Source organism: Schistocerca gregaria, chromosome 6 (assembly GCF_023897955.1).
Source record: "Schistocerca gregaria isolate iqSchGreg1 chromosome 6, iqSchGreg1.2, whole genome shotgun sequence".
NCBI classification, from domain to species: domain Eukaryota; kingdom Metazoa; phylum Arthropoda; class Insecta; order Orthoptera; family Acrididae; genus Schistocerca; species Schistocerca gregaria.
Window position 1 is genome coordinate 130,220,580 of NC_064925.1, and position 13,508 is coordinate 130,234,087.

The window sequence follows — 13,508 nt, forward strand, 5'->3', positions numbered from 1 at the left end:
CGGGGCGGGCTGGCAGCAACATATGCGCTGCTCTTCAGCCGAAAGACATAGAACAAGCAATAGAAGACATTTAAAAATAACAAAGGAGAGAATATGGTGAACATAGATATAAAAAAAGGTGGAACATCATGGAAGGCAATGGACAAAAAATGGGGTGACTGTAAAATGGAGATAAACTGTTCAAAAGTAGCACACATAAGAGCCACACACTGCGACAATTAAAGGAACACAAGGCACAGTATGACTGGAACATAAAAGGTATCGAAGGATGGCGTAGCACATAACAAACACTGACAGCGAACCTCAAAGCAGTACACAATTACAATCACACCTCTTGACGCACAGGAGAAACAGCACTAAACACAACACTGATGTGGAACACTGACAATGATCAAAACGGAGGATCTGCCAGGTGCAAGGAGTTGAGGGAGACCGGAAGAAGGGAGGGAGGGGAAGAGATGGGGGAGATGAGCTGTGGGCGCGCTGAAGAGGGCCAGGTAGGGAGGGATGCGTGAAGGAAAGAGGCAAGTATGGGGTTCAGGGTCTCAGGGGATGGGAGGGAAGGAGGAAAATCCGCTCTGGGAGAAGGGGGGAAGAGGAAAAAGGGGGCCCTGGGGAGGGGGGGGGGGAACAAGGCAAGGTTATAGTTGGAAGAAAGGGTAGATGTCACAGCGAAGTTCGTCATCCAGGAATGGGAGGTGTTGGAAATTGCCCTGATGAAGGAGAGGGTGTGGAGGTGGAGAGAGGGAGGGATACAGCGATAGAGGCGGGGCAATGGGCGGGGGGTGGAGAGCAAAGAGGAAACCAGAGGGTGGGGGGATCAAGCCTGCGGACAATGTAATGGATGCAGAGATGTTGGAGGAACAGGAGGAGGTGAGGGAAGGGGATCAGTTCATACAGGAACGGTGTGGGAGAAGGAAAGCCGATACGGAAGGCAAGGCAGAGCACATGGCGTTCAAGGCTTTGGAGGGCCTTGTAAAAACAGGCGGGGCCAGAGACCCAGGCAACGCTGGCATAACAAAGGATAGGACGGATGAGGGATTTGTAGGTGTGGAGGATGGTAGAAGGACGCAATCCCCATGTCCAGCCAGACAGGAGTTTCAGAAGGCGGAGGCAGGAATGGGCTTTCTGCTGGACGATCTGGAGATGAGGGGTCCAGGTGAGGTGTCAGTCGAGGGTGAGGCCAAGGTATTTCAGGGTGGGGGTGAGCTGGGTGGGACGACCATAAAAGGGTGAGCTAGAAATCATGGAGGCGAAAGGAGCGAGTGGTGCAGCCTATGATGATTGCCTGGGTTTTGGAGGAGTTGAGACGGAGGAACCACTGGTTACACCAAGTGGTGAACTGGTTAAGGTGGATTTGGAGGGTGTGTTGAGACCTTTGAAGGGTAGGATAGAGAGCCAGGAAGGCGGTGTCATCAGCATACTGGAGAAGGTGGACTGGTGGGGGTGGCTTGGGCATATCAGCCGTATACAAGAGATAGAGGAGAGGGGAGAGGACTGAACCCTGGGGGACGCCAGCTGTGGGATAAAAGATACGGGAGTTGGTGTTGTGGAGGGTGACATAGGAAGGATGGTGCGAGAGGAAGGAAGCGACCAGATGGACAAAATTGATAGGCAGGGCATAGGTTTGGAGTTTAAAAAGGAGACCCGGGTGCCATACACAGTCGTAGGCATTTTGGAGGTCAAGGGAAAGAAAAATGGCAGAGCAACCGGAATTGAGCTGGAGGGACAGAAGGTGAACGAGGTTGAGGAGTTGGTCTTCAGCAGAGAAGGAGGGTCGGAAGCCACACTGGGTAAGGGGGAGGAGGTGGTGTTGAGCAAGGTGCTGATGGATACGGTGGGAGAGGATGGATACAAAGACCTTACTGAAGATGGAGGTGATGCAGATGGGACGATAGGAAGAGGCAGCAGAAGGGGGTTTGTTGGGTTTGAGGAATAAGAGGACGTGGGAGGTCTTCCACAGGTCAGGGTAAAAGCCAGTAGACATTATAGAGATGGGCGAGGACAGTCAGGAAGGAATAGGGGCTTTCTCGAAGGTGGCGGTAGGTGACACAGTCGTGACCAGGAGCCGTGTTGCGTTTGGACCGGAGAATAAGTTTAGTGTCTTGTGCTGTGATGGGAGTGTTTATGTCAGAGGGGGGCAACTGCCCCAAGTACTAGAGACTAGGAGCAAGTGGAGCGAACGAGGTATCGGCACGTTCCATGAAGGTGGGGAAAAGAGAATAATCAAAGTGGGGATCGTCAGGGATGGAGAAGACCACGGAAAGGTGGGGAGTAAAGTGGTTGGCCTTACTGAGGTTGTCAGGAAGGGGGCGATCATTATGGAGAAGGGGGCAGTGGGGAGCGGAAAGGGAACCAGTAAGGCAATGGAAGGCAGACCAGTACTTGGAGTAGTGGATAGGGAGGGTGGCGTTGAGTCGTGTGCAGGTCTGGTGCCAGTCTCGGCGTTTCGTTGCTGAAATAAGGTTCCATACGTGTCGCTGTATTTGCCGGTGGCATTGGAGTGTCTCCCTGTCACGAGTGCACAGGAAGGAGCGGTAGAGGCGGCGGTATTCACGGAGGAGGAGGACAGCCCGCAGAGGGAGAGTGGGACATTGTGGGTGGATGGTTTTAGTAGGAACATGGGCCTCCACGGCGTCAGTAATTACCATCTGAAGGAAGGACGAGGCGTGGATGATGTCGTCAGGATGGCGATAGGTAAGAGGGTGGCTTTCGACCTGGGTGGGGATGGAATCCCGGTAGGCATTCCAGTTGGCATGGCGATAGTCATGGACGACCAAGGGAGGTGGTGTAGGGTGCGGAGCTGGAGGGGGTGGTGAGCAGACGTTATGGTGAGAAGAACAGGGAGGTGTTCGCTACCTGTGGGGTCAAGGATGGCGACAGTGATACGCCCAAGGAGGTTGGCACAGGCAATGACAACATCGAGGGTGGTGTCATTTTCGGGTTGGATGTGCTGGGGAAGGGGAACAAGGTCATCTTGGATCGTGAAGAGGAACTGACGCCACCGCCGAAGGGCAGCAGGAGTGCGGCTATGGACGTAGAGGTCGGCGGCAATCACATAGGTGGAGAATGTGCGGTCAGTGGGCGAGATGAAGTCATAAAGAAGAGGAGCAGTGGAGCGGACATAGATGGTGGCACAGGTATTGGTGAGGGAGGGGAAGAAGACGCTAAGGATAAGGTGTTCAGTGGGGTCATTGAGGAGAGGTTGTCGCCAGACGGGGATATGCTTAAGGTGGACAATCACGACTCCACCCTGTGCATGAGGACCAGGAGCGTCAGTGTGGTGGAGGATGTAGGGAGAGGTGCGGATAGAATGGGGGGGGCTGGAGGAAGGTTTCGTTGAAGAGGAAGGTGTCAACCTGGTGGTTGGAGAAGGTGTGCATGAGGAGGTATTTGTTGGAGCGGAAGGAGTGAATGTTCTGGAAGAGGATGCGATACTCATGCCACACCATGGAGGGAAGGAGGGGGGGAAGAGAGGGAAGGGAAGAGACTTAAACTAGGGTGTCGAGGCGGGTGAAAGTGAAGTGGCCTTGGTTTTGGGAGTAAGTGGCGAAGGTGTTCAGGTGGAAAACGGAGCGAGCGGCAAGGGAGATTTGTTGAAAAGTGTGGGGGCGCTGAAAAGGGTGAATGTTTTGCAGCACAATGATAAGGAACTGGATGATGTCCTCGGTTGTGGGGAGTGGATGGAGGGAATTGTTGGGATGGACAGGGGGATCGACGGGATGAACTGGGACTGTAAGCTCAGGGGTGGCTGGAAGGGGTTTATATTTACACTTGTGAGAGTAGGTGGGATGGGGGTCATTGCAGGTATTACAGGAAGGAGAAGTTGCGAGGTTGGGGCAGTTCTTAAGAAAGTGGGAGGCCTTGCAATGGGGACAGGTGGGGGAGTTTTTTCAGTTGGGAGTCAGATGGTCATTGTACATCAGGCACCGCTGGCAACAGTAGGATTGGGGAGGGGATTTGGAGGATTCAACAGGGTGGCGACGGTGGTATATCAGTTAGGTGGGACCAGAGGCATTGTGGATGTGGCGGGCAGAGCGGATTTCCAAGTCCGGGTGGGAGTTCAGTTCTGCCAACACTTCATCCTCCGTGATCACCGGGCTGAGCTCTGTTATCACAGCAGTGTAGGTGGGGGGGGGGGGGGGCGACGAGGAGGCTGGGGCTGACGAGGGGTGGAAGTGGAAAGGAAGGGTGTCAGAGAGGCGTGGGGGCCAAACATAACTCGTGGGAGTTTTCGCAGGAGATCTGTGTGAAAGGATGGGGTCGGAGATATAAGAACTGAGTCCCTGCGGGGAATGAGTTGGGAGATGGGAGCACCAGGTAAGTACTTTCGGATTTCCACGGTGAGGGTACGAGCGTTGAGGAACTTAGGATTGGGAGTTGACAGGACAAAGGTGTGGAGGGTTGGGGCCGAGGTATGGGTGGCAGGAGGAGGGGTGGTGTCCATGGAGACGGCAGGAGGAGGGGGAGGTGGTGTTGACTTTTTGTGTGAAGTGGCGGGAGCAGAGTCGATAATGACGCGCTTTTGGGGTTTTTTGGAGACTGGAGGCTGGGAGGAGGGGAGAGGGACAGGGAGGAGAGGGAGGTAGCAGGTGCCAGATCCCTGTGGCATAGTGGAGTCGCTGGGAGAAGCAGCCGGTTCAGTGGTGGTGACAGTGGCTCGGCGCAACGAGATGCGTGCGGGAGATGCAGACGACGAAGAGACGGGGTGGGTGAGAGAGGGGAAGCCGACCACTTGAGGGGCGGCAGCAGAGGCGCAACAGAGGCGTACGTGAGGGCGGGGGTAGTAGTGGGAGCTGTTGAGGGTGTGGAGGCTGGGGGAAGGGTGTAGAGGTGTGGGTATACAGCAGGGGAGGAGACAGGGGGGTGGGTAAGAAGGGGAAGGGGAGGGAGGCCAGGGGCGGCACTCCAGGAAGTGATTGTGGGAGAGGGGGAGGGGGAAGTATAGATGACGGTGCAGGTGGGAGTACTCATTGCAGACGAATGGCGACAGACAAACGGACGGGCAGCAGGTGGCGGCGGCGGCGATGGTCGGCGACGAACGGACGGACGGACAGCAGGCAGCAGCAGCTGCGCCGGCGGCGGCGGCGGCGGCGGCGACGGCGACGGACAGCGAGCAGGCAGGCGGACGGACGGACGAACATTTACAGCAGAAAGCGGCGGGCGGGCAGACGGACAGACACAATCTTCGAAGGCAGAGATTGCATCCTGAGAGTAGCCCAGGCTTTGCAATCTGACGCTTTCGAAGAAGGGTATCCAACCCTCTAGATGCTAATCTGGCTCAGGGAGCTCGCTTAAATCCGCAGGTCCGGCCAATCAGAGTGTTGGCAGATGGCGCCCTTATACGGTTGCTCACTCTGGTGGCAAAGGCAGCGCCGCCAGGGTAATCCGTATCAATAGTGGTGCGTACGCTGCCGCTAAAACCGCGACGACGCGTTCACTTGAGCCAGTAGTTGCACTCGCTGTGTGCCGCGCGTGTTGTAGCACGCCGCGCCGAGTTGACGGCTGCTGTGCGGCGGCCGATACGACACAATCATTTTATGTAATTTGATAACACGCTCCGTTGAGACAGGCAGCTTTTAATTGGAACACATTCTCGCCTGTCACACAGCATTCAGATGTGCTAGAGTAAAAATTGTGCTAACCATATCTGTTGCAAATTGCAAAAACAAGAGCCGAAGAAACTCCTAAATCGTTGAAATAGCTGTATGGCGATAATACTATAGCTCTGAACAGTGTTTACAAGTAGTGTGAGTGATTTAAAAGAGGAAATGAGTCGGTAGAAGACAAGTTGTGTGCCGTAAGCTGTCGCCAGCACACAGGTCGGGAAAAATGAAGCACGAAGATCGACTAGTAGGTGCTGGATCAAGAGCACCTATCACGAGAGAGACCAGAGACACACCCACAAGCAACATGCCGCCAACGCCCTCTCGACAGCATATATTTAGGCCGCTGGCGCTGACCGTAGGGTCTCACTCAATCATCCAGTTTGTCTCAAACGGCTCTCAGCACTATGGGACTCAACATCTGATGTCATCAGTCCCCTAGAACTTAGAACTACTTAAACATAACTAACCTAAGGACATCACACACATCCATGACCGAGGCAGGATTCGAACCTGCGATCGTAGCAGTCTCGCGGTTCCGGACTGTAGCTCCTAGAACCGCTCGGGCACTGTGGCCAGCTCCAGTTTGTAATAGCAATATTACCGACACTGACATTACAGCGGTCTGCAAGAGAACTATTACTGATTTGTTTGTACCATGAAACATGGAATCTATTCAAGTTAAGTAAATGTTTCCAGTTCATGTAAATAAAGAACTGTATTAATCCATGTATACATTTGTGTTGTAGACACAGGAAAGTGGGCACCCATAACAACATCCTCTCCTTGCTTCCTTGCTGTACATGACTCTACACGAGAAATCTTCTAGATATCTATTAACTTCAAAAACAGATGAAGACTTAGCAACTTGTACGGGACCGTGCAAAGTATTTTAACGGATAATTTGCAAATGATAAGAGCGAGTGCAAAATTTAATCCCCGGCTTTTGAGCGATGAATAGAAGGAAAATCATGTGACAGTTTGCACAGAGTTACAGGGTCACATTCATTCAAACCCGAACTTAACGTTTAACATTGTAAATGAAGATGAAACATGGGTCTGTGGGTATGAATCTGAGACGTTCCCAATAGAAAACTAACGATCTCCTCGCTCTAAAAAGGCACGTCAATCAAAATCTACTATCAAAATCATGCTCACTTTTTTTCGATAATGAGGGCACAGTGTGATCAGAATTCGTTAGAAGGAGAACGAACTGCAAATGCCAAATTTTACAAGGGCGTATTTTAATGTTTGCGAAACGATGTGCGAAGAAAGATACCAGAAAAATGGACCAATGGCTCCCTTCTTCATCACGACAATGCACTGTACCTCACCTTGCTTTTGATTCGCAAATTTTTGGCCGGGAAAAAGTGTTCCTGTCTACACGTATCCCCCTTACTCGCTAGATTCAGCACCACGCGACTTCTGACTCTTTCCAAAAATTAAAACTGTCCTTAAAGGGAAACGTTTTGACACCATTCCTGGCATTGGGTGGGCCACAACTGACCGGCTCAACGCCCTTTCCGAAAGAAGCCTTCCAGAGATGCTTCAAATCATGGAGTCGACTGTGGGAAAAGTGCGTTGCCAGCCTGTGACAGTACTTTCAAGGAAATTAAATCAAATTCCATGTAAGCTTATTACTTTGTTTCTAATAACATTATTCATCATATTGTCTCCTCGTATCGCGTATGTCTCGAGTGCGTTCTATCGACAGTCGATACTCGATATTTGTTAGTGGCGACGGTTCCTTACAGCCTGCCGCGCCCACTTCTGTCCACCGCTGAGGCCAGCATCTGTTTTTCTAGGTGACTGGCGCGATATCAGGCTTCTCCTGCCGTAGTCGGAGCAATAACAGAAGCCGCAGCGTAGGCGCGGAGAGAAAAGCCGATACCGCAGATTCGGCGGCGATGGCTGAGCAAGGAAAAGGGGTGGCAGACGACGTAAAGACGGGATTAAAAAGCGCTGTTCAGCAGAAGCCCACAGCTGCGGGGAGAGAACCAATATCCGACAGTGAGAGGAAAAAACGTGTCTGTCTCTAGTCTACTCCGTTTACGTCGACATTAATTTATCATTATTCCGTATCTGGAAGTTATAAAATAGATTTAACAAAAGCACTGACTTATAGTCTAACAACTTGTCTGTTAATAGTGCACATATCTTACAGTATTCCTATCGTTCATCGTCTCGGGAAGAACATGTAGGCTTCAACACTACCCTCTCATCCCTGTCGGCATTCTTAATGCAGAGAAGCCTTCCGAAATAAGAGTGATTTCAGGTGTGCCGCCGGGGAGTGTCGTAGGACCGTTGCTATTCACAATATACCGGGTGATCAAAAAGTCAGTATAAATTTGAAAACTTAATAAACCACGGAATAATGTAGATAGAGAGGTAAAAATTGATACATATGCTTGGAATGATATGGGGTTTTATTAGAACAACAAAAAAGTATTGTTAGACGCGTGAAAGGTCTCTTGCGCTCGTCGTTTGGTGATGATCGTGTGCTCAGCCGCCACTTTCGTCATGCTTGGCCTCCCAGGTCCCCAGACTTCAGTCCGTGCGATTATTGGCTTTAGGGTTACCTGAAGTTGCAAGGGTATCGTGATCGACCGACATCTCTAGGGATGCTGAAAGACAACATCCGACGCCAATGCCTCACCATAACTCCGGACATGATTTACAGTGCTGTTCAAAACATTATTCCTCGACTACAGCTATTGCTGAGGAATGATGGTGGACATATTAAGCATTTCCTGTAAAGAACATCATCTTTGCGTTGTCTTACTTTGTTATGCTAATTATTGCTATTCTGATCAGATGAAGGGCCATCTGTCGGACATTTCTTGAACTTCTGTATTTTTTTGGTTCTAATAAAACCCCATGTCATTCCAAGCATGTGTGTCAATTTGTACCTCTCTATCTACATTATTCCGTGATTTATTCCGTTTTCATATTTATACTGACTTTTTGATCACCCGGTATATAAATGACATTGTGGATAACATCGGAAGTTTACTGAGGCTTTTTGCGTATGATGCTGTAGTATATCGAGAGGTTGTAGCTATGGAAAATTGTGCTGAAATGCAGGAGGATCTGCAACGAATTGACGCATGGTGCAGGAAATGGCAATTGAATCTCAATGTAGACAAGTGTAATGTGCTGTGAATACATAGAAAGAAAGATCCTTTATCATTTAGCTACAATATAGCAGGTCAGCAACTGGAAGCAGTTAATTCCATAAATTATCTGGGATTAGGCATTAGGTGTGATCTAAAATGGAATGACCATATAAAATTAATCGTCGGTAAAGCAGATGGCAGACTGAGATTCATTGGAAGAATCCTAAGGAAATGCAGTCCGAAAACAAAGGAAGTAGATTACAGTACACTTGTTCGACCACTGCTTGAATACTGCTCACGGGTGTGGGATCCGTACCAGATTGAGCTGATAGAAGAGGTAGAGAAGATCCAACGGAGAGCAGCGCGCTTCTTTACAGTATCATTTAGTAATTGCGAAAGTGTTACGGAGGGGATACACTCCAGTGGAACACTCTGCAAGAGATATGCTCAGTAGCTCGGCACGGACTGTTGTTGAAGTTTCGAGAACATACCTTCACCGAGGAGTCAAACAGTAGATTGCTCCTTCCTACATATATATCGCGAAGAGACCATGAGGATAAAATCAGAGAGATTAGAGCCCACACAGAAGCATACCGACTATCTTTCTTTCCACGAACAATACGTGACTGGAATACTCGTAGAAGGGAGAACCGACAGAGGTACTCAAGGTACCATCCGCCACACACCGTCAGGTGGCTTGCGGAGTATGGATGTAGCTGAAGATGTAGATTTATAATATTACTCCGGTCTTTCATCGTAGCTTTCATGCTAGTCACAGGACAGACTACTGATAATTTTTCATCATGGCTTATTTACAGCGAGCGAAACGTTATCTTCAACTTATACAGAAAACAGTTTGCAAGCAGAAGAGATGACGACCATGAAAGTGAAGCACAAATTGCCTATTCCCGATGTTGTTCAGTATGTACATAAGGCAAGCGGTAAAGGAAAGTAAGAAGAAATTCAAATTGGACTATGCTTCAGAGAGAAGAAGTGGAAAGAATAATGATTACCTACGACAATCTAAGACAAAAAGAAACGACGAACCACAATTATCCGAGTTGGATGGAAATCGGTAGATGTGATGCACACGTACAGAAAAGCAAATGATTACAGTTCCAGAAAAAATTTATGATTAATCCAAGACAGACAGCTTCACAAATTGAGCAAGTCAATAACGCACTGGTTCACATCTGGCCCTAATGCGAGAAGTTATTCGGCTTGGTATTGACTGACAGAGTTTTTGGATGTCTTTCTGAGGGATATCGTGCAATATTATGGCCAATTGGCGCATTAGATCAACAAAATCTCGAGCTTGCTGGAGGGTCCTGCCCATAATCCTCCAAACTTTCTCAGTTAGAGAGAGATCCAACGGCCTTGCTGGCCAAAGTTGGGTTTGGTACACACGAAAACAAGTAGTAGAAAATCTCGGCGTGTGCGGGCGGGTATTGTCTTGCTATAATGTAGGCCCAGAATGGCTTGCCCTGGGGGAGGAATGTCGTCGGCTTTAAGGGTGCCGTGGATGACAACCAACGGGCTCCTGCTACGAAAAGAAATGGCACCCCTGATCATCACTCCTGGCTGTCAGACCGTATGGTGGGCGACAGTCAGATCGTTACCCCACCACTATCTTATTTACTAGAGTACAGTGATCAGTCCAGCTTCGAATTGAGCCCCGACAACCAGCGAACACGTACAAAGAGCGGTGGGATGCCAACCTGACCATCATACACCCACCATAACACTCGACAACCCAGTAATGATGTCATTCACAGCACCCTTATAGTACAGCGGTACACGGACGAATTCTATGTCGCGTTTTGTTGTGCTTCGTAGCAAGCCATCCTGGGCTAACCTTCCAGCAAGATAATGCTCGCCCGCACATGGCGAGAGTTTTAGCTTGTATTCGTACTTGCCAAACACTACCTTGAGTAGCAAGGGCGCCGGATCTCTCCCCAATTGAAATCTTTTGCAAAATTATGGGCAAGGCTATTCAGTCAGCTCGGGACCTGACGATGTAACGTGCCAATTGGAAATTTGACATGATCTCCCTCAGGAGGACATCCGCCAGCTCTGTCAATCAACACCAAGCCGAATAACTGCTCGCATTAGGGCCAGAGGTGAACCATTGCATTATTGAATTGCTCAATTTATGAAGCTCTTCTCTTGAATAAACCATATAATTTTTCTAAAATCGTAATCATTTGTTTGTCTGTACATCTTCATCACATCTATCGAGTTGCGTCCCATTCAGATACTTCCCCAGGAAGGGGAAGGATACAATTGTGGACGGGGCCGTAATCTATTACTCTCGGCTTCACAACAAATACGTAAACTTTATTTAACGAAATTTAAATTTTAAAACAATCTCTTAAGAAAAACACAATTGACTGCATGATGGCTGAAGGCCGTATCACAAAAAAAAATCCGGGCCGAAGGTCACCAACAATAGCCTCAAACAACAAATGGCTGAAGGCCTGAATTAGAAGCCAGAAGAACAATTCCAAATAGCACATATTAAGATAAATGCTTCGTTTTAAAAGAACTGTAAGACAGCTGAAGGCCTTATTATAAAATAAGTGAAACTATCACTCAGTTGAAGGCCACAAACAATTTCAAATAACAAACAGTTGAAGGTTTGAATTAGAAGTCAGGAAAACAATTCCAAATAGCACACATCTCAACAAATACCTTGCTTTTAAAACAAGTTTGCTTTAAAAGAAACTTACTGTAACACGGCTGAAGGCCTTATTATGAAAGAGGTGAAATTATTTCTCGACTGAAGTCCACACACAATTTCAGATCACAAACGGCTACAGGCCTGAATTAGAAGTCAGGAAAACAGTTCCAAATAGCACTTTTAAAATAAATCTCTTGCTTTTTAAACAAGTTATGCTTAAAAAAACTTACTGTAAGACGGCTGAAGGAATTATCACGAAAGAAGTGAAATTATTGCTCAGCTGAAGGCCACATCAACAATAATTAGAAAATTACAAATATCCTTAAAACAAACATCACAATCTAAGGAATTAGGTCAAGCAGTTCCCAGCCAGTGTTCCAAGGGTCGGCCTGGGAAGGTAACCCAAACATAGGGCAAGAGTTGTACTCACGTAACAGGATTTCAACTCGAACTAGGGGCAGCTTAAGCGCCGACCGACCAACTAACCAACCCGCCTAACGTTCGATCACCGGTACAATGATGGAATACATTTAGGCCAGGGAGAAGAGACATACAACACTACGTCTTCAGAAAACACCCAAGGCGGAAGGAAACACTAGAACCAAGGCACACCTCCCTAAAAAAAAAAAGTGCACAGTACAATACAAGAGGCTGTCGAACCACACGCCGTGTCGGACACCATCTCCACAACGAGGAAAGGTACACTGCCGGAAAAGTAAGCTTACCTCCAGGGCAGGTAAAGGTACTATTTCGCTGCAACTGCCGGCCATAGCGGCCGGCAGTGACTGCGGGCAGTTGACTACTGCTCTTAGGCAAAGCAACGGAACATATGTCGTTGTAACTGCTCGGCAGTCAGCGGTCGTGACGTGTCGAAGAAAGATTTTCACGATGACGACGACGAACAGTTATTGGGTATGTGAGCAGATACTCTATACTGTATGTAATACGCATACAGATTTCAGAAATGTGATGGCAAAGGATAGGTTGTGGACGGAGATTGGAGAGGTAATGAAAAAAGATGGTAAGTGTTTTGCATATACACATTCATTTATTTATGTTTTTTTCCTACTGTGACAAATTGTATAATATGAAGGCTACAACAATGCTTCCATTCTTTCTGTCACCAAACGATTACAATAATCGTTACGACTAGTAACAATAATTTACTTCCTTTATTTGAGCCTTAGTTCTTTCCCAGGTTGTAATCATTGGTTTGTACAGAAGTAATTCTTAAATGTATCTCGTACCTGAAACCGTTCAGCTTGGTAGAATCCCCCTGTTTGGGGCAGGGGAATAATGTTCTGTGGTAAACTCACGTCATGGTCAAGTTCATAAAAAGGTCGTCCTCCTTTTTCTAAATAGGCGTCCCTCATGAGATTGTGTAGACAGCAACAAGCTGTAACGAGTTTATCACATGTGTTAGGTTGCAGATTCAGATTTGTGTAGAACACTCGAAATACCTGACACAGAAGTCCAAAAGCGTTTTCAGAAACTCTGCGCGCTCGTGACAATTTATAGTTGAAGGTCGCTTTTGATTTCTCTTGCTGGGCAGACGAGCGAGTGTAAGGCTTGAGAATATGCTTTCGCAAACGGAATACCTCGTCGCCTACTATAACAAATGGCATCTTGATGTCAGTTAGCCTACCGGTGTTGCCGTGCGGTTCTAAGCGCTTCAGTTTGGAACCGCATGACCGCTACGGTCGCAGGTTCGAATCCTGCCTCTGGCATGGATGTGTGTGATGTCCTTAGGTTAGTTAGGTTTAAGTAGTTCTAAGTTCTAGGGGACTGATGACCTCAGAAGTTAAGTCCCATAGTGCTCAGAGCCATTTGAACCATTTTTTTTATGTCAGTTAATGGAAGCTCTTCATCTGTGGAAACACGTCTCCTTTCATGATCATTTTCCCCATTGCCGACTTATTAAATATGTTACTGTCTCCTTCCTTCCTATATGAACCTACGTGTATCGCAACGAATTTGCAGTTCGCATCAACCAATGCCAAAAGTACTATGGAGAAGTACCCTTTTTAATTCCAGAAAAGGGAACCACTTTTTTCCAGGACACCGTATCCTTATATGTTTCCCATCAATCGCAGCATAGCAGTTAGG